This window comes from Nyctereutes procyonoides, unplaced genomic scaffold, assembly GCF_905146905.1.
Source record: "Nyctereutes procyonoides isolate TBG_1078 unplaced genomic scaffold, NYPRO_anot_genome, whole genome shotgun sequence".
Classification (NCBI taxonomy): Eukaryota; Metazoa; Chordata; class Mammalia; order Carnivora; family Canidae; genus Nyctereutes; species Nyctereutes procyonoides.
The window spans coordinates 14,094,504-14,121,744 of NW_026575025.1; the positions used below are offsets into that span (position 1 = coordinate 14,094,504).

Genomic DNA, 27,241 nt, shown 5'->3' on the forward strand with positions numbered 1-27,241 from the left:
AGCCCTGGAGTGAATCCCGATTCCATCCCTTCTAGTTGTCTGTGACCTTCACCTCTCTGAGCCTCAGAGTCCTCATCTGCAAAATGGGATAGTGAGGGTACCTGCTTCAAAGGGAGTCACCAGGAGTAAAAGAAGTAATACATACAATGCACTCAGCTCATAAAAAGTACTAGTTGCCACTGTTGTTCTTTATTAATCATGTCTTCTGAGTGCTCAGAAAACACTTTCCCTCACTGCACCAAGCCCCTGCCCTCACTGGGGTGTGGCAGGGGTGCTAACTTCTCTGTGACCTAAGACAGCACTCCTAAACAGGAAGGCCCAGCTCTCTATCCCTGGCCAACAGGCCAACCCACACCTACCCTCACCCTTGCCAACCTACATGATGCCCTGCCCACCTACGTGATGCCCTGCGTGACCTCTCCTGGGAGCCCCACCTGCTTGTGCTGAGGCTTCACTGGTGGCCTCCTTTAATCCATAATGCGCCAATGAGGTGGAAATCACCATCCCATGGGTTAGCTTGTAGCACAGAGCTCCACCCAAGGCCACGCTTGTGCTCTTGCTAGAATTCCCTGCATCTGTGTCTGAGTTTCAGGATGTCCCACTGCTCAAACTCAGGATGCCCCAAGCCCATCCATCCAGTCCAGCATCCTATTCACTGTACCTCCTGCTCCTCTTTGTCCAGCCTCCTGCAGGGGCCTGTGTGAAAGCCAAGACACCCACGGCCCCCACAGCCCCCTCTACCAGGCTGCAATGCCCTGGTCTAGCTTCTCAGAGCTTCCGGGAGAGGAGAATCCCTGTCCCAGGTGCATTGACAACACCTCTGAGAGGAATTAGCACTTTCCACTTCATTAGAGGTCCCTGGTGAGGCTGTTAACGAGAATGTTAAGGGGGCACACCCAGCCTGACACCTTGCCCCACGCCCAGCATACCCTACGCTGGCATGGTCCTGTTGCACCTTCTCAGGCTGCAGACTGGGTCTCGGTGTCTGGCCTGCACTGGGGAAAATGCCTCCCAGAGTCTGCATGGGCCACGGATCCGTGAAGGGGCCGCCTCCGTGGGTGGCATGGTCATCTAGGGCACAGGGCAGCTGCTTGGGCTATCAGCTTTCACTTCTACCATTCCCTGGGCATCAAGGAAGCAGGCAGGCATCGAGTGACAACGTAACACTAGCTCTTTCCCAGGGGAGATGTGCAGAGTTCCGATATGTAACAGCAAGAAGCCAACATCCTCTGCCCCCACCAAACGTGGATGGAGGTAGCATGTGGGGCTTTGAACTGTACCTAGGCCTGGGCCCAGGCCCTGCGCCTATGTGGCCCTCCTCTCCTGTGTCCAAGGGCTCTCCCAAGTGAGGTTCTGGAAACCCTCGGGGACCCCCAGATCAGGGGAAGCAGTCATAGCAGACAGGGCTGGGGCTTCAAGGGGCTTGCATGCTACATCAGAATTGATGTTAGCTGTTTTACATATTGGGGTTCCTTGTAATATTTTATTAAAACGAAAACGGTCTCAGTGTTAAAAAACATTTGAGAGGCACTGGACAGGATGACCTCTCAGGTCCACTAGCCTTGACTTGTAGAATTCTACTTGGCTTTGGTGTATAATGGCCAAGGAGAGCACCTCAGGGCCCCAGGCAGGAGCCCGAACTACTTCCCTGGCCTGAGCCCTGAGGGCAAAAGGGGTCACAGAAAACCCTGCTGTGAGGCAGCTCTGGCTGAGGCCTGTGGCTGACTCCGCTGTCCTTCAGACAGCCCTCCCCTGCAACCATTCCGCTCCCCACCGCCCCCAGGTGCGACAAAGCTGAGCCCAAGCACCAGTTACCCCAGGCCTCCAAGGAGGGGCAGGGGTCAGAAGGTCCTCTGCCACTGGATGGAGGGCAGGGCTAGACCTGCTTTTGCCCTGATGCCTCTCCTCACTCAGATGTCCCACTGAGCCACAACCTTCGGAGCACAGTGCAGGAACAACTTCCCAGGGCAAATCAACTACAGAACCAACCACTTCCTCATTTGTAAACCAGGATGGTGATGACAGCACCTCCCTCATGGGGCTGCTGTGAGGACAAAGTGAGTTCAAAGTGCTGAGAGCAGGGAGATGCTCAGTAGCATTAGCTATACATACAGTTCATAGTTTTAATTAAATCACCCCCCCCTCAAAAGCATATTTTGGCTCTTAGATGCCCTTTAAATAAGATTAAAACTGTCAACTATTGGCTATAAGCTCTCCACCAACCACTGCCCCTTCTGTCCCTGCCCATTGGACAAACTCATTTCCTGCTCCTGACTTGGCTCTCATCTCAGAACTGAGCAAGCCCAGGGGTTTCCTCCTCTCCAGATGGCCCGCTCACTTCAGGGGCCCCTCCCTAGTGAGACTCAGGTCCTGTCCCCAATTGGCCATAAGCGTTTGGCCTGCTTGATCAGCCTCTGATGGGCCAGTGGAACCAAGGCCTGCATTCCTGCAGGCTCCTGGTGCGTCTGCTTCACCTTCTCCATTGTGTGGGTGCTCCCAGAGAGAAATCTGAGCCTTCCCCTGCCTCTCTTCTGGCCTGGGGGCTCTGAGCAACAGTCTGGAAATGGGGTAAGCCTGGGAGAGGAGCCCAAGCCCCCATTGTAGGGGTAGCCACATCAGTTACCTTCTCTGCTCAGACCTGGGCAGGACCAAAGGGCCCACTTTGTATCTGGGTAGGTAAAGGCTCTAAGAGAGCAGGGGCCTGGCAGGCTTGACCTCGGACTCCAGAGTCTGGCATCACTTTTTTCCCCAGAAGACTCACTCTGAGGGCCTAGGGTCTTAACCTTGTCACACTGTCACTTTTGTGGCCCCTGCTTCCCTGCCTGCTCCCTGAATGTGGTGGGAGGTGGAGCTGGGGCTGCCTACTTGGTGCAGTCCTGGTGATCCCAGGCTGGGACTGCCGCCCTCCTGGCTCACTTCACACAGACACAGCAGGGAGGTAACAGGCATCTGGTAGGGCCTCTTCTCAGTCATGGGGGGGGGGGGGCGGGGGGGCAGGTGTCCACAGCCCCGTTAACTGCCTGCTACCAGTAGAAATGAGGCAGGCTTTTCACTGACCCCTGCTGGCCCCAGGAAGGTTGGCAAAGATCCTGGGGACTCCAGGGATGAACCTTTCAACACAGAGCTGACAGCATGGAGAGACACCAGCAAGGCCAGGCACCACGTGCTAACAGGATGCCCACCTAGGGCCATGGGGACAGACAAGGTCCTGGCCAGACTGGCAGAAGCCAAGGCTCCTGCCAGGCAGAAAGTGGCACCTAATCTCCTCCAGGGCTTGAGGATGGCAGTGTGGCAATGCCTGCTCTCTTGGCAGGCCCAGCCCTTCACCACTCGTCCCAGAAAGGCTCTGGAGTGGGGGGTGGTAGTGAGGGAATCAGGGAGAGCTAGGGGACCTGAATGGGGGGTGGCCTGCGTCACAGCTCCTGCTGACTTCCCCACCCTTGGTGGCCGCTGATTGCTATAAATACCACTCTTACCTCTGGATGTTGCAGAGGTGACCTAGAATCGTGGGCTCTGGGGCCTCCTGGGTGCCCCCTCCCTGCCAGTGTTAGACTGGGCCTGTCTGACTAGAACATCCTCACAGCCTGGGAGCCCACCAACACTGGCCAGGAACGGGAAAGCCCCAGCACTGAGGGAGACAGCTATGGCTTCCAGCCCCGAGCCTCCCAGCACCAGCATTCTACCATTTTATGGCCGGTGCTGAGAATACCAGGTCCCTGGAGAACGAAGGCCTGGCCAGCCTGTAAAGGAGACGCAGTGCCCAAGGCTGCGCACTCGGCCCCAAGATCACCCACCTGTGGCCTCAAGCTCAGGGGAAAAGGCTCCAAAACCATCTGATCCTGGGCCACCTCTCCCACTTCCTTGGTCCCACTGTGAGGCCAAGATTCTACCTGGTTTCCTACTTTCTCGTCACCCTAGAAGCCTCCCCAAGTGGCCTGATGGTCTCTATTAGAATGTGGGGCAGTTGTTCGTTCTTCCAGCCGCAAGCATGCTTTGAGAGTACCCGTTTCTCCATGATAATCCTGTGACAGGCTCAGGCCCCAAGCCCCCAACTTGGCTGACCCAGGGGCACAGGGCAGGAGGTGGCCCCTGGGTGGGCAACATCTCAGAGCTGACGCCAACCCCACAAAGGAGGGAAAACAGAGGCTCAGAGACGTTTGTCTGCTGGTCAACTCCCCGCCAACCATCTCCAGTCTCTTCACTTAGAAAATGCTCCCCTTCTTCCACTGCCCTTCCTGCCATCACCTCCTCCTAGGCCGCCCTCACTGATCACTCCCCAGTGCTCGGGCCTTCTCTCTGTCCCTCACACGGCCAATTGTGCCCAGGCCCTCCAGCTTCCCCTTGCCTGGACGTGTCCCCCACCCCCGATAATCTCTGCATGACTGGCTCTGTCCTGTCACTCAGTCCCCAGCTCAAACCTTGCTCCTCTGACCTGCCTGCCCAGTCTCAGGTGTACTCATCCTTGTTCCTCTCCATCACCTCACTGTCCCTCCTGCATTCTCCTCTGGGCATTCACCGGTATCTAGCACTCTCGGGTTTACTGTCAGCCTGTTTACTGTCTTCCCCTTGCCAGGATGCTGCTCCTGAGGCAGGGGCCCTGCAGGAGGTGGGAACCCACGGAGTCCCTGCTACCCCAGGAGGAGCTGTGTTGAGCACAGGCGGAGGGAGCCCATGTAGACTCCAGCCGAGAACCCAGGGCTTCTGCCTTCCAGCCCCGTGGCCCACTCCACACCATCCACTGGCCCCACCTGCTGGATCCAGGCTCTATCCTGAACCACCCTCCCAGCAACAAGTGCAGGGGGCCTCCCTGGTGCCCGACCACCACGCCATGGGTGAGGCAGGGAGGAAATGTGGCATCTTCATTTCACTGATGCAGAAAACCGTGGCAGGGGGGATGCCTGGGTGGTTCAGCAGCTGAGTATCTGCCTTTGGCTCAGGTCATGACCCTGGGATCTGGGATTGAGTCCCACAGTAGGCTCCCTACAGGGCGCCTGCTTCTCCCTCTTCTTATATCTCTGCCTCTCTCTGGGTCTCTCATGAATAAATAAAATCTTAAAAAAAAGAAAAAAGAAAACTGGCAGGAAAGGGTGCTGGGTGATTTGCCTGAGTGACATAGACAACATCAGAGCAAGGTCATGACCCGTTTATCAGGGAGGTCCTGTTGCCTGAGGGGCTCCTCTTCACCTTAGAGCCCCATCCTCCCTGCACACCTGCAGGAGGGTGACCGGTGGCGCTACTCTCTGCTACTCTCTGCTACTCTATGCGGTGTGTTGGGGAGGAAGGGAGCACCTCTGCAGGATGGCGCTGAAGAAGGTCACTCAAGCCCTCTCCCAGCGCCAGGGCTCCCCGGAGGCCTAACCCTAACCCTAACCCTAACCCTAACCCTCGTTGCCCACAGCCCAGATCTAGCCTGCCTGGTTGTCAGCGACACTGGAAGGAGGATATGGCTTTCGCTCCTAGAGCCTCAGCATCTTCATCTGAAAACAAGGTGAGTGACCAGGTCACTTCGAGTTTCCCCAGGACTCGCTTGGTTATTCCCCTGAATGCTCGACTTCTGAGGCTCTTCCATCTGGCTTAGGAACATGATCCCTCGGAAGTGTCAGAAAGTACTGACAGTAGCACCTCATGGCTGCCCTGGGAGGTAGATGGGCCTGAGCCACATGAGAGCCCAGTGGTTTAAGAGCACCAGCCTATGAGGTAAGACGGAACCAAGTTCAAAACCTTACCAGTCACTGGCTTGCCCGTGACCTAGTGACCACAGATAATCTCTGAGCTTGGGCTACTCCTCATACAATGCAGACATGAATAGGGCTGCCTCCAGGGCCATTGAAGGAGCAGATGGCTTAAAGGACTTGTCCTACAGGTCCTCATTCTGCCTTCCTCCCCAGGACCCTCATCTGCTCTCGGCCAACTTCTTAGGAGCGTGAGAACAAACAGGAAGGAACAGGGGCTTCATGGAAATAAAATTCTATAAAAAGCCTTGGCAATGGGATGACTTCCCCTGAAGACAGAGCACCGGGCTTCTACATCCTTGCCCCTGTGGGCCTTATGCTAGGTTCTCTCCTCCTGGCTCATGCAGGCACAGCCCCAGAGGGCCCTGAGGCAGGAGGCCGTGGTGTGTGGCAGGGGCAGCCAGGATGGTGAGGGGGCTGGTTTCTTGACCTGAGGCCTCCTGTGCTGGCTCTTCCATCCCCCTTTACACAGAACCTCCTTTCACCTCTTCTGGGCCTCTGGAAGATGCATGAGATCACGTCTGGGAAGCACTCAGAGCTCCCCAGAGAGAAAAGAACAGAGGGATCCAAGGTGGGATTAATTATGTATCAATGTGCTCGTTTATTAGCACTTCGATTTACTGCAGGGCGCAGAGTGGGAGACGTGGGGCCTGGTGTCAGAGAATCCAGGCTTGGTCCTGGGCCCAGCCACTAATACATGTGGGACAGCCACAGTCCTTTGTGAGTTTTGTGAGTAAAACTAGTTTCTGAGTTTTGTGAGTAAAAGTAGGACATAGACATGAGCTTCTTTCCCTGCAAACGGGGGAGGGGGGGTCGCCGGGTTCCAGACCCATAGCATCAGGGTGAGGGGTGACAGCCGGGTGCCACACACGATACACGTTACTGCTGCTGCAGGAGTGGCATGTGGGGTACAAGTCCTGAGGACTGGACTGTCCTGGGGTGGGCACCCATCCCTGATCAGCAGCAGGAGGGAAGGCTGTGCGGTGCCAGGCGGCCACAGAGACTTCAGTTACAGGAGACCAACAATGCCCTTCCTCTGCATCTGTCCACCTCCCCGGCTAAGAGGCAGAGGGACCTGAGCCTCCCACGGCCAAGAGCCAGACACACTGGGCCAGCTCACCAAGGGCCAGGATGGGAGTGGCCAGGCAACGTCCTGCAAGCTGTGCCCACCTGGGAAGGGTGTCTCCAAGCCTGAGTGAGGACACTCTCTGGGCTGCCATCTGTTTACAGAGCTCTTTGCCCATGGAGGGCACAACATGGCCTCTTGGTGACAGCCTACTTGTCCCCACAGCTTGTCTGCCAGGTACCAAGTAGTACAGAGACCATGGGCGAGGGCAGTGGGTTTGCTGAAGGCCCCAGTGCAAAGCAAGGTGGACACCCCATGGCATGCTAAAGTCCCTCACCCTCAGCGGACCAGAGCCACTCTCTAGGCTGGCCATAGGCAGGACTGCAAGGAAGGAGATACAGACTTCCTACTCAGCTAATATAGGCCTCTCCCTGGGGTCCCGGCTGCAGTGGAGAGAGGGCTCCCTCTTCCCTGGGCTGCCAGATGCACCCTGCCTCTGTCTTCCTAATCCATTCCTGTCAGTTTTGAGGACCAGGCCCATGGCCTCAAAGAGGCACCAGCATATTCCTGGTCAGTGACTGCCCATGTAGCAGACAGCTATCAGACCAGGGAGAGGAGGCTGGAAGCCTACTGTCAGGAGGGCAGGCAAGAGGCAGGCCCAGGGCCCAAGAAGAAGTCATCAAGTTCCTGGGGCTGATTCATCGGAAAAGGGGTGAAGGGCAGGGTGGGGTGGGGTGGGGATTGGCTGAGTCTAGGCAAGCTCTCCTCAGCAGCAGCACCAGGAAGGAAGGAGGCAAATGTGCCTATGCGAGACACTCCTGGCTTGGATCCTGTGCTCCTGCCCCAGTCACACAGAAGTCCCACTGATGCCACCTCTCACCCCCACACTCCCACACCAGGGCCCAACATAAGGGCTCTGGGGACCTCTTCTGCTGCTTGCCGACTGTCCAGCTGCCACTGCCACTGCCGCCCTGGCATGCCAGGCATGCCAGACCCAGCACTGCAAAGTCACATGCTCCATACAGGCAAAGCCAGGCGCTGCTGGGGACAGCAGAGGGCCTGGAGGGTGTGGCACTTAGGGACAGTGCAGACCTCCTGGGTTGTGCAGGAAAGCTGGAAGCCCAGAAGAGGCAGGCCAACTGCCTGCCACCCTCACTTCACCTCACCTTCCTGGAGGGCAAATCCCTGGGCAAACAGTGAGCCAGGTGTAAGCAACACAGCAAATACAGGGCTGGGAAAAGCAAACACTCCAGGCCACCACTCTGCAGGGCCTGCTGCCCTACAGGATGGCACTCGGCTGCTCACAGCGGCCGTGCCTGCAGCTGCTGCTGAGGCCCCCGGGAGGATCCGAGCATGAGGTGAGGAGGAGGCAGCAGCAGGGGCCAATGCACAGGGCACAAGTCGTCAGGGAGCTGGGCTTCCCATGCTTCGTGCCCCCCACCCAGGCTCCATGAGCCTTCTCTAAGGTACAGGGTATGTAACCCAGCAGGAGCTATGCTGAGCAAGGTGAGGCTGACCTGGGCCTGGAGGCTCTGCCTGTCTGTGTCCTGGCTGGGTGACTCTGAACAAGTCTCAGGACCAACAATGCCCACATGAGTGACCCTTGGGAAGGTAAAATGGGACCAGGCCCGTGGGGGAAACACTTCGAGCACAGTTTGGCACAGACGAGGGTCTCACTACACAGATGCTCTGCCCAGGGTCACATGGATGTAGGGTAGAGGCAGGGCAGGTCACAGAACATGGGAGGCAGCACTCTGGAAACCTGGGCACCTCATCCTCCAAGGGCATATTCAGCTACTGTGTGACTTCCTGGCCTCCAGGGGAGGCTGCTCCAGTAGGGGCTGCTCCACCAGCCCACAAGCAGCCCAGGGAGCGAGGTTTCCCCTTGCAGACCCCACCCTGAGGTTGAACAGCAAATGCTGATGAGGCAGCTTGCCCTTCATCGGCTCTGCTTTTTTTGCCACAGCCAAGTGTTCTGCGGGGTCAGAGCCCTTCATGCCTCTGTGCCTTTGCACAGAATGCCTTTTGAAATCCTGCTCTCCTGGAAACTCCTCCGCCTTCCAGAGCTTAGCCCAAATACTGGAGCTCCTGTGAAGCCTCCAGAAGCCTGCTAACCCGGAAGCAGACCTGATCAGTGTCCTTCCATTCCTCTCCTGAGTATCTTGGCTCCTTGCTATGCTGGCAGCTCCTAGAGGACAGGACTACACCTTCTGCCTGTGTTCTTGGCACCTAGCTCGGGGCCTGGTGCTTAGCAGCTGCTCAAAAAATGTCAGGCTAGGCCCTGGGCCTGCTCCCCTGTTCCTCTGAGATCATGCTGCTGCTGCTCGTTTGACCAGAGACTCAGCATGCAGGAACCAGGGCAAGACTAAGCTTTCCCGGCCAGTGGATGGGTGCTTGAGATTTCCTTTCCTTTGGAAACTGTCCCTGCTCTGAGCACCTAACCTCACCCACAGTCACAGGTGGCTTTGGGGCTTGCAGGCTGCCACCCCCCCATCCCACCCCAGCTTGGAGAGCAGAAACCAGAGTTAACAGGAGGGCTGAGCAAAGGAAAGGGAAATGCAACTGGCACTGCAGGGAGAAAGGGAGCTGCGGCTGCCATCTGCTGTGAACAAGATGTTTGGGGACATGCACTCCTCAGTTCTGAGGTCTCCTCGCCAACTCGTGGAGGGTGGGCCGCCCCTCTGCAAATGGGAGCCAGTGGCTTGGCCAAGCCTGAGAGGTGCCAGAGCCCTCTCCTGCTCACTTGGACCCCCTAGCTATGTACCCCCTCTGACCTCTTGCAACTCAACCTGACCATGGGGCCAGGAAGGCAGCCCAGGACACGAGCCATACTGTCTCTTCCAGGGAGCCCCCCGTACAGGCTCTAGGGAGCCAACTCCACAATAATGGTGATAATAAGGGTACAATTCCAGCCCGACTACCTGCTGGAAGGCCCAGTCCTGGGAACTCTGGGCCATCATCTCACCTGTCCCATCACCGTGGAAAGGGAAGAGGGTAGAGGAGACAGAGTCCAAGGGAGGCAAAGCCCTGTCTTGCTCCTCACTGCAGAAGTACCTGGCCACCTAGGCATCAGAAGAAGGTCCTGTTCTCTAATGCTGGGGGCTGAGTAGACAACAGGAGAACATCTAGGTATGCAGGAACCTTCAGGGCCACTGAGTCATATATAATCATTTTAGGGAGGAAGGTGAGGGCCAAAGATGCAGATCCCAGCCTCAGGCAACACTGAGGTCAGCTGTAGGCTGGGAGCAGAACCTGGAACCCTGCCCTGCTGTCCAGCTCCTGTGCCCTTGGCAGGCTGCCAGGCAGGGCCATCCTCTGTCTTTTACAAAGCGCTGCCCTTCGAGGGCTGAAGTGTGCTGGCTCTGCCTTAAGGGCTCATCATGGTTTAGGCCAGGCCTCCCCTGGCCTACCTGTCCATGCTGCCTGCTCAGGCCACAGCCAGGCAGCCTTGGTGCTTCCTTGCCCTCCTGGCTGTGCCCCTAGCCCTGTCACTCAAGAGGCTGGGCCCACAGGACACATTCCTTTCCTGGGCTCTGCCCTATGCCGGCTCGTGGAGGGATTAGTGTGGCCAAAGTGGTTTAAGTGGCCTGTTCATCAGATATACTGGGGCTGCCCATGGCACCCGGCCAGCAGAAATGGCTCCATTTCTCACCAGGCCAGGCAGTGGGAAGTCTGTCCGCTGAGACTGAGCTGTGCCAGGGTTCCAAATGTCACCCTGTGAACCTCAGCCCTGGCAACCTGGCCCCTAGGGGCTGTCAGCCCCCGCTACTCCAGCCTGGAGAGGTTGGGGGATAACCCTTCATCCCATCAACAAAAGGGAGGCAAGGACTCTGGGGCAATCATTCAGAACTGTACATCCCATCCCACCTCCAACCCAGCCCGCCCCACGCAGCTCTGCTGCCACCGCCCCCACAGGCCTGCTCACAAGGCGCACACTCCACATTTCTATCCGCATTGCCCTCCCCCGGTACCCCCACACACACACTGTAAGTATGACACCTCCACCCCACTGCCAGCTCTCCACTGAGGGCGGCACCAGCAGCTGGGGCCGAGGAGGGCCCCAAGATGTGCTCTAGGGCATCTGTGGGCCTGGAAATCTCACACAGATTTATGTGAATTCTTCTGGTGGTAGGGGGGAACAGTCTACAGTTTTTTCCCTTTCTTCAAGGGTCCTTGGCCCCTGGCTGGGTCACTGTGCTGGCCCCACTTCCTGCCTCCCACAGCCCCCCCACCCTGCGCCTGTCTATGAAGTGCCTGGGGATCAGGGGAATCAATGGCTTCTCTATTCTCTGAAGGGAAGGCATTTCATCCTGGGGAGTTGGGGGGTACTCTTGCAGGGAGGCAGGGAGCAGCCCTGCTGGTGCTCAGCTCCCTAAATGTCTCACCACTCCTCCTGCATTAGGATGTACAGTTGCTGTGCTTAGAGAACATAGGGTCTCCCGCTCTGTGGAGGGCCTGCTTCCCCCATTCCTGGGACTCCCTCTGTGTGAGCTGCGGTGGCAGCTACTCAGACACCTTCACAAGTAACTCCCGCCTAGACTGTGGCACAGCCAGGCCGGGGGTGAGTCAGCCAGGGAAATCCCAGCCCGGCACCCGCCACCCACTGCTGGGTGACAGTTCTGCTGACACCTACGGAGTGGGGCGCCCAGCCCGTTCCAGCAGAGAGCGAGAGGAACACCCGGGTTCCCCTACCCCCAATTCCCTTTCCCTGAGAGGGGAGCCTGGTGGTAGTGGTGGCAGCAGGGAGGAGTCACAGTGCCAAGGAGCCCTGCCACAAGGCTCTGTGGCTTCTCAGGCCTCTAGTTCCTTATCTGTGGCATGGCAGTAGGAGAGGAGTTGGGAGAATAATCTCCATGACCCCTGCCAGCTCTTGCCTGGTACGTGTCCCCCCAACCACTGAGAGTATCCTGCTGCCAGGGCCTCAGCACCCCCAGGATCTCACCGGGTGAGGGTCATGGACATCCCCACCTCATTCCTGGGAGGCTCCGATTTCTAGGTCCTGCTGGGCACCCCCACCACATGCTGCCCTGCACCTCAAGAAGGGCAGGGTCAAAGCCCTCCCAGAGAAGTGAAAAAGGTAATGAGGAGAACAAGGCCAGGAGAGGACCAGTGTGAGAGCCTGAAAGGAGAAGGACAGAAAGGACAGGCACAAAGGCTGCTCCCAGCAGGATATCCTGTCCCTCAAGAAACTGGGCCAGATCCCCACAAACCAGCTAGACCGGTTGGTATTAGTGGCCACTTCGTTGCTGCAGGCTGCCTGAGGGTGCAGGGGATAGGGTGTGTGAGATCCCTCCCCTGGGGCAGCTGCAGCCTGGATCTGTCCTGTGAGACATCCTGGCCAGTGCCTCCCTGTCTATCACCACCCACCCTATCTATCGCTCCATTCCCTTCCAGCCTAACTCCTTCCCAAGGGGGGCTGCCTTCTCAGCCTAGGAGAGGAGAGTGAAAGAATGGTGATGTTCTGAGCATGCCCCGATCCCTGCCTCAATGGGCTCCAAGACCAGGGCAGACCAAACTCAGGGCCTGAGAATACCAGCTGGGGCTTCAGATGCACCAAAGAGAACCTCTTAAGGAGCTTCTTGGGGGGCAACTGGGTAGCTCAGTCGGTTGGGAGTCCAATTCTTAGTTTTGGGGTCGTGATGATGTCATGATCTTGGGGGTCGTGGGATGGAGCCCCATCTTGGGCTCTGTGCTCAGTGAAGGGTCTGCATGTCCCTCTCCCTCTGCTCCTCCTCCCACTCATGTACACGCTCTCATGCTTGCTCTCTCAAATAAATAAATTAAAAATCTTAAAAAAAAAAAATGAGCCTCTGGGGATCAGAAAGTGGAGGTGGCAAGCCCTATCCCCAAGGAACTCACAGTGCAGAAGGAATCCCATATGCAGGCCAGAGGCTACAGAGCTGTGAGACCAGAGACCCTACGGTGGAGACACCTGTCAGCCCACAGTGGATAGAGAAGGCTTCCCAGAGGTGCTGGAGGCTGAACAGATCACTATCAGGAAGAAAAAGGCAGGGAAGTAAGGCTTGCTTATTCTCTGCTGTCCCTAGAAAGCCTCCCAGGACCCCTGAGGCAAATGCACCTTGTTGCGGACCCCAGAGACAATGCCTCCCTCACCTTTGCTCTGGCAGGGCTGTGTGCTGAGCACCACTGTTAGCTCCCAACGTCCTGCCTCCAGAATGCTGGCAACGCTGATTTCTACAGGCTCCCTGGGCCAGGAGAAACACATTTTGGGGGGCTGAACAAAGGACAGGACCCCCCTCCACAGGTGGGGACATGAAACTCAAGCTCCAATTGCCCCCCCTTACCCCCCCACCACTGTCACCCTCCCACCTTGGCAGTGCTTCCCCTTCTGCAGAATTCTATCTAAAGCCTGGGTTTCGTGCACTTGCTAGGCAGGAAAGCTGGTGGTGGGACAGGCCCAGAAACCCATCCATTTCTTTGAAAGAAGACTGAAAAAATGTGGCCACACAAATCCCAGGAGTTTACTTAAATGTCTTTAAAACAAATGGCCTGAATGGATTTCTCCCACCATCCCTCCGCCCTGAGTCACTCACTGGAAACAAGCAGCTGAAAGGGCCAGAGACTTGGGGGTGCTGGGGCTGCCGGAAGCAGGGTCTTGGCCACCATGCCAGGCAGGGGGCACTGGGATAAAGGCAGCTCTGGGCAGGAGCAGCTGGAAAGCAGACACCTGACACACAGGCACCAGGGGCTACCCAGGGGCTGCAAGAGACCAGTAGCAGATTCACGACTGTCTGGTGCCCTCTGCCACTGGAGGCTATACTGTTTCTCAGCACCATGGGTCCCCTCCCTCCTGCCGCCCTTGCCTGGAGGTCCGGCCCTGAACAGCTGCTTCCGCAAGCTGGGACACTGGGCAGCTGGGACAGACAGGTGGGGTCTTCTTGGACAGCATGAATTGCTTTAGAAAACCAAGCAAGGGGACAGGAGTGGGAAGGCACGTGACTCTCCACAGGTTGGAACTGGAAGGGCTTTGGGGCGGGGGGGGGGGGGGGGGGGCGGAATCAGAGCTCAAGTCTCTGAGAATCTTAGAGATGGAAACCCTAGCGTGCCCAAAGTCAGCCCAGCTATGCATCTTGTCCAGGGTGTCCAGGGCAGGAGGCTGCATCCAGACCTCCATGCAACCATGACTTCCCAAGCACATCCTATGTGCCAGACCCTGGGACTGAGGTTTAGGCATCTAGGTAAGCCCCTGATGAAAAGTGAATTCTGCCAGAGGCTTGCAGGCTGGGGGGGGGGGGGGGCGGGGGGTACCCACCTCTCAGCTTTCCCCTCCCTGTACCCCTTGCTTGAATTGGAGAGCTGCCCTTGCCAGGGAAGACTCAAAGCAGAAAGGAAGTAAGAAAAAAAAGAGGGGGGAGAAACTGTGAAAGTGTGAAGGACTGGGGGTGAGGTCACGGCCTGGGGGTAGAGGGGAACTGTTGTGAAGGTCAGCCCAATAGGTAGGTCAAGCACTGTCCTGGGAGTCTGGGCCTCTTACTGGCAAAGGTGACCTGATGACCCTGGGCCACACATGCTTATCTGTGTCTACTTTTTTCTTTCTTTTTTTTTTTTTTTAAGATTTTATTTATTTGTTCATGATAGACATAGAGAGAAAGAGAGAGGCAGACACAGGCGGAAGGAGAAGCAGGCTCCATGCTTGGGAGCCTGATGCGGCACTCGATCCCGGGACTCCAGGATCATGCCCTGGGCCAAAGGCAGGCGCCAAACCTCTGAGCCACCCAGGGATCCCCTACATTTTTCCTTCTTATCACCAAATACATGTTCTCTGTAAAAAACAGAAACAAAAAACAGAGAGAAATAGAAGTCACCATGATCCTCCTAGGAAAATGATTAACTATTAACATCCGTCTAGCTTTTCCTCTGTCCAAATATGGGATCATTCTGTACCCACAACTTTTTTCCACTGAGTAGAGAAGGTGAACGTTTCTCCTCATTAAACATTGTTCCGGCCCAATCTTCCCTCGTCGTTGAGGAGGAGGCCCCATGCGTGCGTATACTTGAGTTCATTTGACCAGTTCCCCACTGGGGGCTGTTTTCCTCTTCTGGATGTGAGAACCCCACCCCCCTGCAGCTGGGGCCAAGGCAGGGCAGCTCCAGCCACTCCAGGACTGTGCTGGAGCCTAGGGCTCCTGGGCCCCATCTAGCACTCCTTCCCCCCTGCACAAGGTGGGGAGGGCTGGGGAGTGGGGGCCCTGCTCTTCTCCACAGCTCTCGGGCAGCGAGTGAGTCCCACTGCCTCTCAACGGGAATGGCAGTGAGGAGGTGGATAAATGCAGATCCCCAGGCCCCATCCAGAAATTCTGAATCCAGTGGTCTGAGGTAGGGCCTGGGAACCTGTATTTGGAGCAAACCCCACGATGGCCATCCACAGGAGCTTCTGAGGCTCGGACTGACCACCACCCCGCACTCAGAGAAGCCCTGTTCTGGAAGGCGAATCCCAGCAGTGCTTCCCTGACTGCAGGAGGCAAAAGAAGCACCTTGGAACTGCTTAAACTGCAGGTTCCTGGGCCCCATCCCCGGAGATTCTGAGTTGGGGGTGTGGGGACATGGATTTTATACCACTAACCTGTTCCTAGGTGATGCTGCTGCTGGCACATGGGCCATACTCCAGAGCACTCATATAAACCAAGAGGGCACTTTGCCTGCAGGGATGACTACAGCTAGCTCTACAGGTCAAACACCTCGTTCTGGCCACGCAAGGTGTGGTCTGTGAGCCATATCAGGAGAAACAGATCTGGGACCCCATCCAGCCTCCAAGGGAAAGCTGCATTTGCAAGCTCCCAGGTGATCTGTGTGCCCATTAAAGAAGCACCATGCTGAGTGTTAACAAGCCAGCATCCCACACCATCCTCCTGACTCTCCTCAGAAGTAGTTCAATGATTTCCCTGATTCTACAGGTGCAGCTGAGAGGTTAATGACTCGGTTAAGTTCTTATACCACAAGGAGGAGATGTGGCAGGAAGTGGATGGCCCAACCTCAGAGCCTGAGCTCTTAACACTGCATCCCAACACTCCCTGTGGCTCCCCAGTTGAAAACCCACCACCCAGGTGGGCTCAAGCTCTCCACTTCCCAGGCAGGGACCTCAGACCCACAGCTCTCCAGCTCTCCCCAGGAAACGGTGAGCCTGGGGCCCACCCATGTGCCGTGTCTACACCCATGTTCACTCCCTCCCAGTTCACAGTGCATTCTGTCTGCAGCTGAGTCAGAGCTTAGGGCCTGGGTGGGGGTCCAGCCTTCAAAACCCCGCAGGCGGGATCCCTGAGTGGCGCAGCTGTTTAGCCCCTGCCTTTGGCCCAGGGCGCGATCCTGGAGACCTGGGATTGAATCCCAGGTCAGGCTCCCGGTGCATGGAGCCTGCTTCTCCCTCTGCCTATGTCTCTGCCTCCCTCTCTCTGTGTGTGACTATAATAAATAAAATAAAAATTAAAAAAAAAAAAACAAACAAAAAACCCGCAGGCTCTGGAGACAGTCAGGGACAGGAAATGGGAAGTGAGGCGGAGGAACCAGGAACTCAGTTTGGTCCGAGGCCGGTCTTTTTTCACAGCCAGACTGTTCTGTGTGCCTTTTGAAAGGAAGTAGAGAACAGCTGTGCTCAGCCCAATGAGGTCGGCCTCTTTCAACCTTCCAGTTGCTGCCATTTCCAATTACAACTTCAGAGGGCTCCTGTAATTTATACATCCCAGGATGCACTGTTCCAGCTGCTTTATGATGGGAGTTTGTTACACCATTAAGGTTAAACTTTTATAAAGTACTGAGCAGGTGGTGAGCTGGGTGCCCGGCTTAGTTACCACTGCCGGAAGCCTGCTGAATGGAGTTCACCTGGGGAAGGGAGGGGGCCTGACGCTCTAAAGAGGCCAAGATGTGGAGAAGGTGGCTCCAGAGAACAGGGGCCCTCCATTAGCCCGTTCATCAAACTATACAGTAGAGCAGGAGCAGGCAGGCAGCATGGAGAAGGATCTGCAAGAGCTCAACACTACTGGCAGGGGCATGTGGGGTGAGAGGAACAATCCTGTGTGTGCCTGAAAGCTGCCTGCCAAAGCCAGCAAGGCGTGGGGTCTGAGGAGGTAGGTGGCTGCAAGCCACAGACGGCCTACATGTGGGGAAGGACAGGCCTTCCTGGCAGTGGGGGAGGCTGTGCTCTCAGCAATAGGGTGGCCTGCTTTTGTAGGAACCTGCTCTTCCCACGGTTCAGAGGGTCCCCAAACCTGATGTGAGGTGGGAAAGCAAGAAGGGACAGTCCAAGAGCAGAGGCTGGACAGGTAAGGGTCTGAGTCCCAATCTGCTAGCTGTGAATTTATGTCCTGTAGCAGGTCCTCTCAATTCTCTAAGGAAACTGAGGTCCTGGACTTGCCCCTCTGCTGTAAAATAAGAGGGCCTCCCTCCCTCTGCCCTGAGGGCAGAGCCTGGTGCTGGGCGAGACCAGTCGTCACTGTTCTTTCCATTAAATCAACTACTCTAGGCAAAGAACTCAGTACTGTGCCCCATAGAGAGGACTAGCCACATTGCTCCTATTCCATCTGTAAAGTCTGTTATAGGTTGGTCCCTTGCCTGGGAACTCCGGGAGGACGAAGTGGGAATTTTCTCTTCTTCTTCTCAGCCCCAGTTACAAGCTTAGCCTGCAGCAGGTGCTTGACAAACAGCCCAGAAAGAACCGAGTGGACAGAGGTGGAAAGCTGTCCTCTATAGCCTGGCCCCTGTCCCAGGGAAGGAGGTGGAGGAGGACCAAGTTCTTTTCAAAGGTATGAAACTGGAGGAAACTCTTGACAAATTCCTTGACTTCCCAAAAGGAAAGAGATTCCAGCTGCTGCGGCTGGTTTTCTAGCTCCAGGAAACTGGGGTTGACACTGGCCTTCTCCTTCTGCATGTCCTTGAACTGAAGAGGATTTGCTGTGACTGGAACCTCAAGCCTCAGTTGGGGCTTTGGGGCTCCATACAGTGGGCTCCCCTCAGCAGCTGTGGCCACCTCCTGCAGTCCCTGGAGTGCCTGTCTGCCCGGCAGGCTTCCGGGGCTGGACGTGTACACTATGGGACTCTGGATTTGTCAAGGTTGCCAGCGTTCTTGGCTGAGAGGTCAAGTTGTGGCCCCCACCCTCAGGATGCACAATATGACCCCCAAGCCAGCTCCCCACAGCTGAGTGGAACTGGAGGGGCTGAGAAGCCACCACTTTGCACAGGATGGTCAGAGGATCTCCGAGGAAAGACACCGGCTTCTCCCCAAAGGCCTTGGGGGAGGAAAAGATGTACTAAGAAAAGCAGCCAGAAGGACGAGGTGCCAAGGGGAAGGAAACCAACCCAGGAGAGGAACCAAAAGGAAAGGGGATGGTGGGGGGGGGTGGGTAGGAGCCAGCTGAAAAGAGGGTTGGGGCAGGAACAGGGTAAGATGCCAGAGGGAAGGTGGGTCACTGCCAGCCCTGAGAAGTGGCCCAGAAGTGGGAGGGGAGTAGGGGAAGCCCAAGGGGCTGGCCTGCATCTCAGGAGCGATGCTAGGGTTGCCTGGCTGCAGAGGAAAGGGGGAGCGGCTTCAGCATAGGGAGGGTCCTCTCAGCTTAGCGCCCACCTCAACTGACCAAGGAGAGCTGAAATAATCAAGATAACCAATAACAGCACAAAACATTTATTGAGGATCTACGATGTTCTTGGCACTGGGCAAAACTTGCAGGGTGGTATCTCATTGGATGCTGACAGCAGTCCCATGTGCCATATTCCATTAGAGCCCCCATTTTCGAGATGAAGAAAGTGAGGATCAGAGGTCAAGTGACCTGCCCAAGCAGTAGTGGATTCAAATAAAGCTCCATCTTTATGTTAAGGTCCATGCTCACAGGCCTATGCCATGCTAAGTTTAAAGAGAGAAAGAACGAATCAGAGGTGGATAATCAAAGGAATTGAAGGGTGGCATGGTCTTGGAGACCAGTGGTCCTGAGGGGTGACAGGTGTGGACTGGGAGACCAGCCCCGCAGGGTGACTGGTGCCCATTGCTGAGCCGGGACGGTCCCCTCTGCTGCTGGGCCCAGGGCAGCCTGCTTGAAGCTGTCGCGGGCCAACTGTCCCAGGGCAGCATATGCGCTGGGGCGAGGTGGAAGTTGGATAAAGGGCAAGCTTGGGGAGCCTGATGTAATCCCGGTTGCAGAAGGCCCAAATGAAAAGTGCAATAGTACAGTCACCTAACAGCAGCCCTGCCACAGTCTCCAGCAGCAACACCAGGCCTGCCTTGCCCAGACCCACTGTCTCAGACCTCTGCCTGCCTCTCCAGGCCTGGGGACCCTGGCAGACTGCGCCGTGTTACCCAGGCTGATGAGAAAATAGCGGACTCCTAGCCAACGCCCTGGGAACCCTGCCACGGGGAAGCTGACAGTCTCACAGCTTTCCGGAACAGACGCAGGGCTCACCTCTTCACCAGGCTTTCCACATATTTTGAGGGGTGAGGGGAGGTCCAGGCAGCTGCCTGGCAAGCTAATCTCTTTCCACACTGAATCTAGCCCAAATCAACCTAGTCAGGCTGCCCAGATGAGAGGGGTAGTGGGGCCCAGAACTGCCAGGAGGACCCCTTGCACTTGCATACAACCCAAGGACCCAGGGACGACTCAGCTAACAGAGACACCAGACTATGCCCTGGTACCCACTCTAGGGACCTCCTACCTGGCTCTTGGCCAAGTAAGCAGGGTCCTTGAGCCAGTACTTGCCAGCCAGCAAGTCATGAAGTTCATCTGCCCATCCAGGGCAGCTCAGAAGGTAGGTACAGATCCCCTGGCCTGGGTTTATGTGTCCAGCCTTAAGCATTCCTGGTCTTCATGCCAGCTCTTAGATCTTCTACACAAGCAATCGAACCCTTGATTAGCAGTGTCTTTCCTATCTCTCATTACCTTCAACCATGGGCACAGCCAGTGAAGGAGAAAACAAATATCTCTATGGCTGATATATAAACAGGGGAACTGAGGCTCAGAGAGGCTCAATGACTCATGTGAAGTTGCCCAGCTGAGTCAGGAGCAGAATACAGACCTGGTACCCTCCACATGCCTTGTTGTCTCCCTAAAATCACCCATCCCATGGGAGAGGGCACTCCTGGTCCCCAAAGCAAAGGAAGGGGCCTCAGTGCAGGCTGACACTTCAGGCCAGACATGAGGAGGAGGATGTGGCCACTGGATAAACATACAGACGTCTGATAAACAGGCCCAAGGAGATGAAGAAAGTGGGGGATGCAGGGAGAGAACTAGTAAGCACCTGTATCTTAAGGTTCCTAGGGGCCAAATCCTGGTTCTGCCACCTATTAGCTGAGTGCCCAGAGCACTTTTTTTTTAAAGCATGTACTTTCCCAGGACTACTCCCTCAGGTTTTGTTGTTGTTGTTGTTTTAAGATTTATTTATTTATTCATGAGAGAGAGAGAGAGAGAGAGAGAGAGAGAGAGAGGCAGACCTCTCAGACCTCTCCCAGGCAGAGGGAGAAGCAGGCTCCATGCAGGGAGCCCGATGTGGGACTTGATCCCGGGACTCCAGGATCACATCTTGGGCCCAAGGCAAGTGCGAAACCACTAAGCCACCCAAGGATCCCCCAGAGCACATTTCTAAACCTCATCTATAGAATGGGTTAACATCACCTGCCCCTTGGGGTGGTCATGAGGATTAAATGAGTTAATGTACGAAAAGCACTTAGCACAGTGCCTGGCATCTTTGCTCAGGAAGTGCTATTTGGCCTTTATTGTTAGTCTTCAATGAGGCAATGGATTAGTGAGGGGGACAAGTCACCAACATTTAACAAAACCTTCTCTCAGGGGTGCCAGCGCTACATGACCTAATGTTAGCCAGGCCAGCACTGGAGTTCAGGACAGCAGAAGAAAGGCTGAAAGTGAAAGGGCCCCATGTGGGATCTGAAGGAGAGGCAAGGGTCTTGGGTTCACTCCTGGCTCTCCATCTATTTGCCATGGGTCCTCAGATGAGTCACTTGGCCTCCCTTAGTCTCCTGTAAGATGGGGGTTGGAGAGATGAAGGAGTAGAGGAAATGCCTGGCACAAATGCCATGTGCTGGGTTAGTTCCCCCATGTTCACAGAATGGAAACAATCATTATTACTGTTACATTGTGGCTGAGAAAAGCCTCTTCAAGACAGAAACCCTGGAGTCAGCTTGGACTCCCAAACCCAAGAGAGTCTGACAAAAGCCGAGTGCAGGGCTCTGTCCCCAGGGGTGAGGGGGGTGAGGACCAGAGAAGCAACCTCACAGTGCTCACCCCACTGTGTGGCCTGCCTGGCAGGAGCAGCCATGTGCTCAACAGCACAGGGTGAATTGTATATAATGAAGGCATATCAATAATAAATGAACCTCAAGTAAGTCCAGGAACATCAATCATAAATTAATTAAATGGCTCCAGGAGAGACAACGACAAGGAGCTTTTTTGGGAAGAACGAGAAGTGGTGTCCTGCCTCCCCTTACACAGCCTCGGCCAGCCCTTGCCCAGCTGCCCCCCTCCCCACAGGCTCCATGGCCAGGAGCATCTCCATGTATGGAATTGGCGGCCCCCAAAACACAGGTGAGGACAAGCCCTATTCTCCTCCCACCTGCCCCCCCCACCCCAGCTCAGAGAACTCTCAAATGCTGCAAGGGTTTTGATGAAACTTCCCAGAATAGTAACCTCCTGGGCTGAACTCAGGCAGGCAAAATTTCAAGGGGTAATTTGGTGAGAAAATGATCAAATGCCTAGAAATAAATGCCAGGAACACTGGAACCCCCTCGATGGGTCCTCGGGGGATGAGAACAGCCTTGCAGGCATAACAACCAGTCTCATGGGGGTCCCTGAAAGCCTCTCCTCAAACCCCCAGGCTGGAACGGACAGGAATCAAGACAACAGAAAGGCACGTGTGGGTAATGCATCCCGGGCCAAGACTCTGGGCCCCAGCTCTGATCCTGGGCCTGACCTCCCTGCCCTTCCCCGGGCCCACCTCTTACTGACCAAACTGACAGATCTGGTTTCTACCTCCCCTCTGTGATCAGGCAGGCTGGTCCCTTTCCTCCCCAGGGCCCTCTGTACCTGGGAACTGCCCTAGCCACTTGCTGCCAGAAGCCTGTGGTGGGAGGGGGCACCTGGCCTTTCCCTCTTGCACAGAACATTTCAGTGGCTGCTCATGTTTTCCAAAGACCCAACCTGCAGCCCCGCTGTCACACTTCCAGGGACCCAGCTCCAAGTCACTTGGTCAACCCTAGCTTTCACTTCCATTTCGTGTGCCCTGCACCCAAGCCAGACCACAATCTGTCAGTGCCTTGAGTTCCCGGCCACATCTCCCCTTGCTGCCACTTCCTCTACCATCACCTGGATGGCCCTGATTAAGGGCCATTACCACCAAGTCTCTGCTGATCTCCCTTAAGTTCCTCAATCTCCTTTGACCTCCAGTGGCCCCCTCTCCTGGAATGTGGCACAGACCTTTATGTCCATCACATATCTTCTCGATAGACTTCAAACTCCTGGAGGGCAGAGTCTACCTTATAGGCTCTGGTACGCCCAATGCATCTCTGTGGTCTCACCAAGCCCAAACCACTGCAAGGGTTCAAGAAAGGAGTACTGACGGAATTCTGTCCCTAGGGGTCATTATTCCTGTGTATGATTCTGTTGCCAGATAAGTGAGATTCCATCCATGCCAAGGGCAGGGTGGAGCTATCTTCTTATCAAGAAAAGGGTCATGACCTATTACATCTTCCTTAGTACTAATATATACAGATCATGATGTAACTGCTTTTCTGTAGAAAAGATTCTGACTATAAGAACAAAAACGTGTGTGTGTGTGTGTGTGTGTGTTCTTGCTTTTGTCATGATCTTTCCACTCACCAGACATTACTAGGTCATGGAATTCTTACAACCACCCTGGTTGCAGGTTTTACTGTCCCTATCTTACAGATGGTAAAACTGAGGTGTACAGAGGCACCAGGATTCAAATCCGGGTCTGTCTGACTGCAGAGCCCCAAGTCTTAATGCCCGTGGCCACCATGCTCCCTTCTGTCATCCAAGTGGACTATCCCTGGCTGACTTCCAGGGGGGGCTCGAGGAGGAGCACGGCAGCAGGCATAATGAGTACATATGGGTGTTGGGAGAGCCACACCTCCAGCCTGGGCTTCCTTCTAAGGAATACCAAGAAAGCAGAAAGGCTCCTTCCGTAGCAATCACAAACGGAGTCGTTAAACACCCCCTCCAGCTGGAAGACACCCCCCACCCCGCCCTGCTCCTACTGTTCTCTCCTGCTCCATGGAGCCCAGCAACGCCCTGCTCCTCACACCCACTGACACCAGGCCAGCCAGACACAGGAGCCCACAAGTTCCCACACCACCAGGCGCTCCACACCCCCTCAGCCCTCACTTCCCGCAGCAAGCTACGGGCACACGCGGCTACACACACGTGCAGTCCCCGGGTGGCCCTGCCTTGGCAACAGCCCCACCCCTGCCCAGCTCAACCACCGACGTGGGGAGGGCTGGGGCGTTCCTGCCAAACACCCTCACCTGGGGCCACGGCTCTCCCCTGCCTCATCTCCTGGACCGCTCCCTCTGCAGCCAAGGTGCCCAGGGGTGCCAGGATGGGTTGGGGGGGTGCCTCCAGAGTCTTCCTCACCTACACATGCACTGCCCCCACCTGCCCCAGAGAGATCCAGCCCAGCCAGAGTTGGCAGCAGAGAGCAAAAAGGAAAATCAAGATAAAGAGTTTTCAGCCTTGCCCGCTGGGAAGGTAACCACATCCTGCAATGTCCCAGGCTCCGCGGTTCTAAAAGATTTATCTTCCTCTGACCACATGCTCATTGATGTTTCCCCCAGTGCTACTTGCCTGGTCCACTAGCACATAATGCAAAGCGATCCCAGTGAGAGAAGATGAACTCAGGTGTAGCACCAGGTCAACAGATTATTACACTCTGAGGTCCCCCTCTCGTCCCTGGCAGAAGGGCTGGGGGAGGAATGGCTTCCAGCAACAGGCTGTGCCTTCAGCTGTGGCCGGCTGGCCTGGCACTGCCAGCAATGGTCCAGAATCCTCTGTCCAGAGATGCCCGATTCCCTGGCACCCCTGAGGCAGAGCAGTCGGGCACCATGATTTATGAGGCAGCTGAGGAACGAAGGTTGCCCGGAGCTGACTTAAGCAACTTTTGGAGAAACACGGACAAAGCAACGGGAACAGGACTGAGGACCAGGATTGAAAACATCTCGGCTCCAGAGAACTGCTTGCTCTTGACATCCAGTCCTATGTGACCAGCCCCCTGCCCCGGCTGGAATCTGCTCAAAAGCGCATCTGTGCCCAAGGTCAAGGGGTGGTGACCTGGCTGGGCTCTCTACTGGCTCAAACCCTGAAGACTCAGAAGAAAGCTCAGCTCTGTTTTTGGGGAACGGAGGCCATCTCCTCCTCAGCAGCTCCTATCTGCCCCACCTGCCACCCAGCTCTGCTATGCAGAGTCCCAGCCTCCCAAGCAGATGGCAACGGGCTGCTGCAAAGGGGTCCCGAAGCCCGAGCCCATAAGGCTGAGCTGCAAATCAGAACAAACGGGCCAAGGTGTAGAGGGTAAGCTGAGGGGACATGAATGCTGAATATTCACAACAGGGAGGCTGCGGGCTGCATGCCTCTTAAGGGGCTTACACTGGAAAGCTCTCCAAGCAGGAGCTGAAATGCGGGGCAACTTCCAGGGGAGGCGGGGAAGAGCGCTGCAGTGACTGTGTGGGACAGGCCTCAGACCCTGGCACCAACCTGGGAAGGAACTGTCCAGGAAGCTCTTGCAGTGTCCAGGCAGCAGCCACTGAGGCAGGGTGAGTCCCACGGCACAGGAAAGTCAGTTCACCACCCAGGTCTGGCAAAGCTGTGTCCTTCCACCCACAGGGCTTGACACTACAGCCTGCATGTGGGGCAAAACCCTTCTGCCTCGGGGACCCAGCCTGTAGAATGGGCTGCTGACTAAAACAGATGCATGGAATGCTTGAGAAGTGGACCTGAGCACACAGGGTCTGTAATTCAGCCTGCTGTCAGGATCTAGGTCCCTGGAGGCAGGAAGCCAAGCAATCTGGAGCTGTCCTCATCTTCCCCATGTGAGAAGGTCCTTCAGTCAGAAGTGGGGCCATGGCAGGTGAGACACCTTGCAGAATTTGTGCCACACCCATCCACTCCCGGAGGACCCCTCTGAGGGTGCCCCTCGCCCCATCTCCTTGTCCTTGCATCCACTGGCCTCCCCCACTGCCCCCAGACCTCCTGTCATGCAGCCACAACCTCCCTGGCAAGAACATCCAGCCCTGCATCTACTCTGGTGGCTCTGACCCACTTTGCTTTCCTCAGGCCATGGCCCCAAAAACACTGATGCGACTGCACCTCACCCCCATCCTCAGAAGCCAGAGCCAAAGGAAATTCTCAAGAGAAAACACACACTTCCAAGTCTCCCTGCCACACAGGTCCCTTAGATCTGTCGGCCACAGACACCTCCCAGCCCTGTGCGACCATGAGGCACGTCTGTAGTACAAGCCTTGTGCGACCATGAGGCATGTCTTGCTCTGGCCGCTCCTGCAGGACTCCACAGTTGCTGTGGCCATGTGCCCGGGACCGTCCTCGGGAGACCTGAGGCCTGGTTCCAGCTCAGCAGCTGACTCACAGTGTCGACAGATCCCACTTTTTCCCCACCAGGAGCCTTTACACTCAGGGCCTCTAATTCCCTGTGACAGGCTCTCAACCTCCGGCTGCCATCCTCCCCAGTTACATTCCAGGCCTCCACCTCTATTGCCTTTGGTCTCACCCTGGTCTCTCTACCTGAAGAGAATCCCTGACCTTCGTACAGCCTTTCACTGTTTACAGAGGGTTTCCATGTGCACCATCTCTTTTCCTCCTCCATGACCACTTGCTGACATGGATCTGACAGGTAAAGTCATCTGCCCAAGATCACACAGCTAAGACTGGACTTTAAGTCTTCTGGCTCCAAGTGCACAGGATGACACGCCAACTTTAAGGAATTTCAGCGTCATCTCCAAGCACCCACCTTGGCAAATGAGCTGCCACCTACCACCCTAGTCTCCCATCCCCTCCACATCGTTCTTGTGGATCCTAAAGGCCTTTGCCAGGCCCAGCACAAGTTCATCCCATTTATTCTTCTATCCCATTTCCATTGCCCCCAGAGATCCACAAAGACCTAAAGATCTCCCCCATCCACAGAGTTCCCTGGAGCTCTGTAAATTACCCCTCTGCAAGGTAGAACACCGTGTGACACTGAGTGAGACCCTCACCCAAAGCCTCCCAGAAGATTGGTGGGGGCAGACGCAATCCTGTCACACTCCCAGGAGCTGCAGATCCTTCTTTCAAGTACTGTACCCCCACCCCTGCCACAATCCTCTGCACCCAAGGGCTTCCAAGCATCAGAGAAGAGAGGCAACTCCCAGCTACCCCGGAGTGGACCATCAACCCAAAGTAAAGACAGGGCCCGGAGAGTATAGAGAGATGGTGCACCACCTCCCCAGTGCTCTGACACGGGTCATCTCTGTACAATCCTGAACGTTTCTCGCCACACATGTTCAAGGATAGTGATCACGGCTGAGAACCCCCCCCCCGCCCCCTTTCCTCCTTGTCCAAAGCTGGACGATGGCATGGGCCCAGGGCAGTGCTGGGAAGTGGTCAGATTTCCATCTGGGTCACCGTCGAGTTCCTCGTGGTAGAAGCATCTCCTGGCATCTCTCTTTCCTGTCCATTATAAAGGGCACCAGCCTTCTCCCAGCCTTTCTTCTTCCTCAGTCGTGTACCCAACAGGCACTTAAAAGTGAGCCCCGGCCAGCTGCCAGAGGCAGTGCCCTTCACCACCGCCAGAGCGGGGGAAGGACACTGACCCTTCCCATCCACCGAGGTCTGGGAGCCACAGATTCCCCTCCCAGGGCCGCGCAGGCCCCCGCACCAGCACCGCTGTGTCACGGCCACTTCTCACACTCGTGCCAGGACCTCCCGTCGGGCCGAGGACACCCGTGCTTCAGGTCCAGGTGCCCTCACTCCAGACCGTGTCAGGCCAGAACCATCCAACAGCCTGGCAGCGGCAGCACTCCTCACACCGCCAGGAGCACCGCCGCGCCTGCCAGCCCGGAGCCGGCGCCAGCACCGTGCCCACCGCCTACCTGCACGGAGGCTGCACCTGCTGGACACCCGGGCGGCCACCGCCACACCAGGGTGGGGGCGCGAGTCCTGACACCCGTGCCTGCCGGGGAAGCCGGGCTGCCCGCGCCCGCGCCCGCGCCCGAGCCCGCGCCGCGGTGTCACCATCCCCACGCGGGTGCGCGGAGCTCCCCGGATCTCGCACCTGCCACGGGCGCTCGTGGCGGCCGCAACTCAGCCACGAGCCAGCCACCCGCGCGCCCTGGACACGGCCCCGCCCGCCGCGCCGCTCGCACCGCGCCCGCCCGCGCCCGCCCGCGCCCGCCCGCAGCCCCCCTTACCTCCCGCCCGCCGCAGGGCTC

The 27,241-nt window shown here is 56.4% G+C and overlaps 1 protein-coding gene across 1 annotated transcript in view; it reads right to left on the reverse strand.

Annotated features, from left to right (window-relative positions):
- Nucleotides 1–26,981, reverse strand: part of DAGLA (diacylglycerol lipase alpha) — a 61,568-nt gene extending 34,587 nt beyond the window's left edge. Inside the window, exon 1 of the mRNA XM_055313214.1 lies at nt 26,903–26,981. The gene's annotated coding sequence lies outside the window, so the exon portion shown is untranslated. The remainder of the gene's footprint in view (nt 1–26,902) is intronic.
- Between the last annotated feature and the right edge of the window lie 260 nt (nt 26,982–27,241).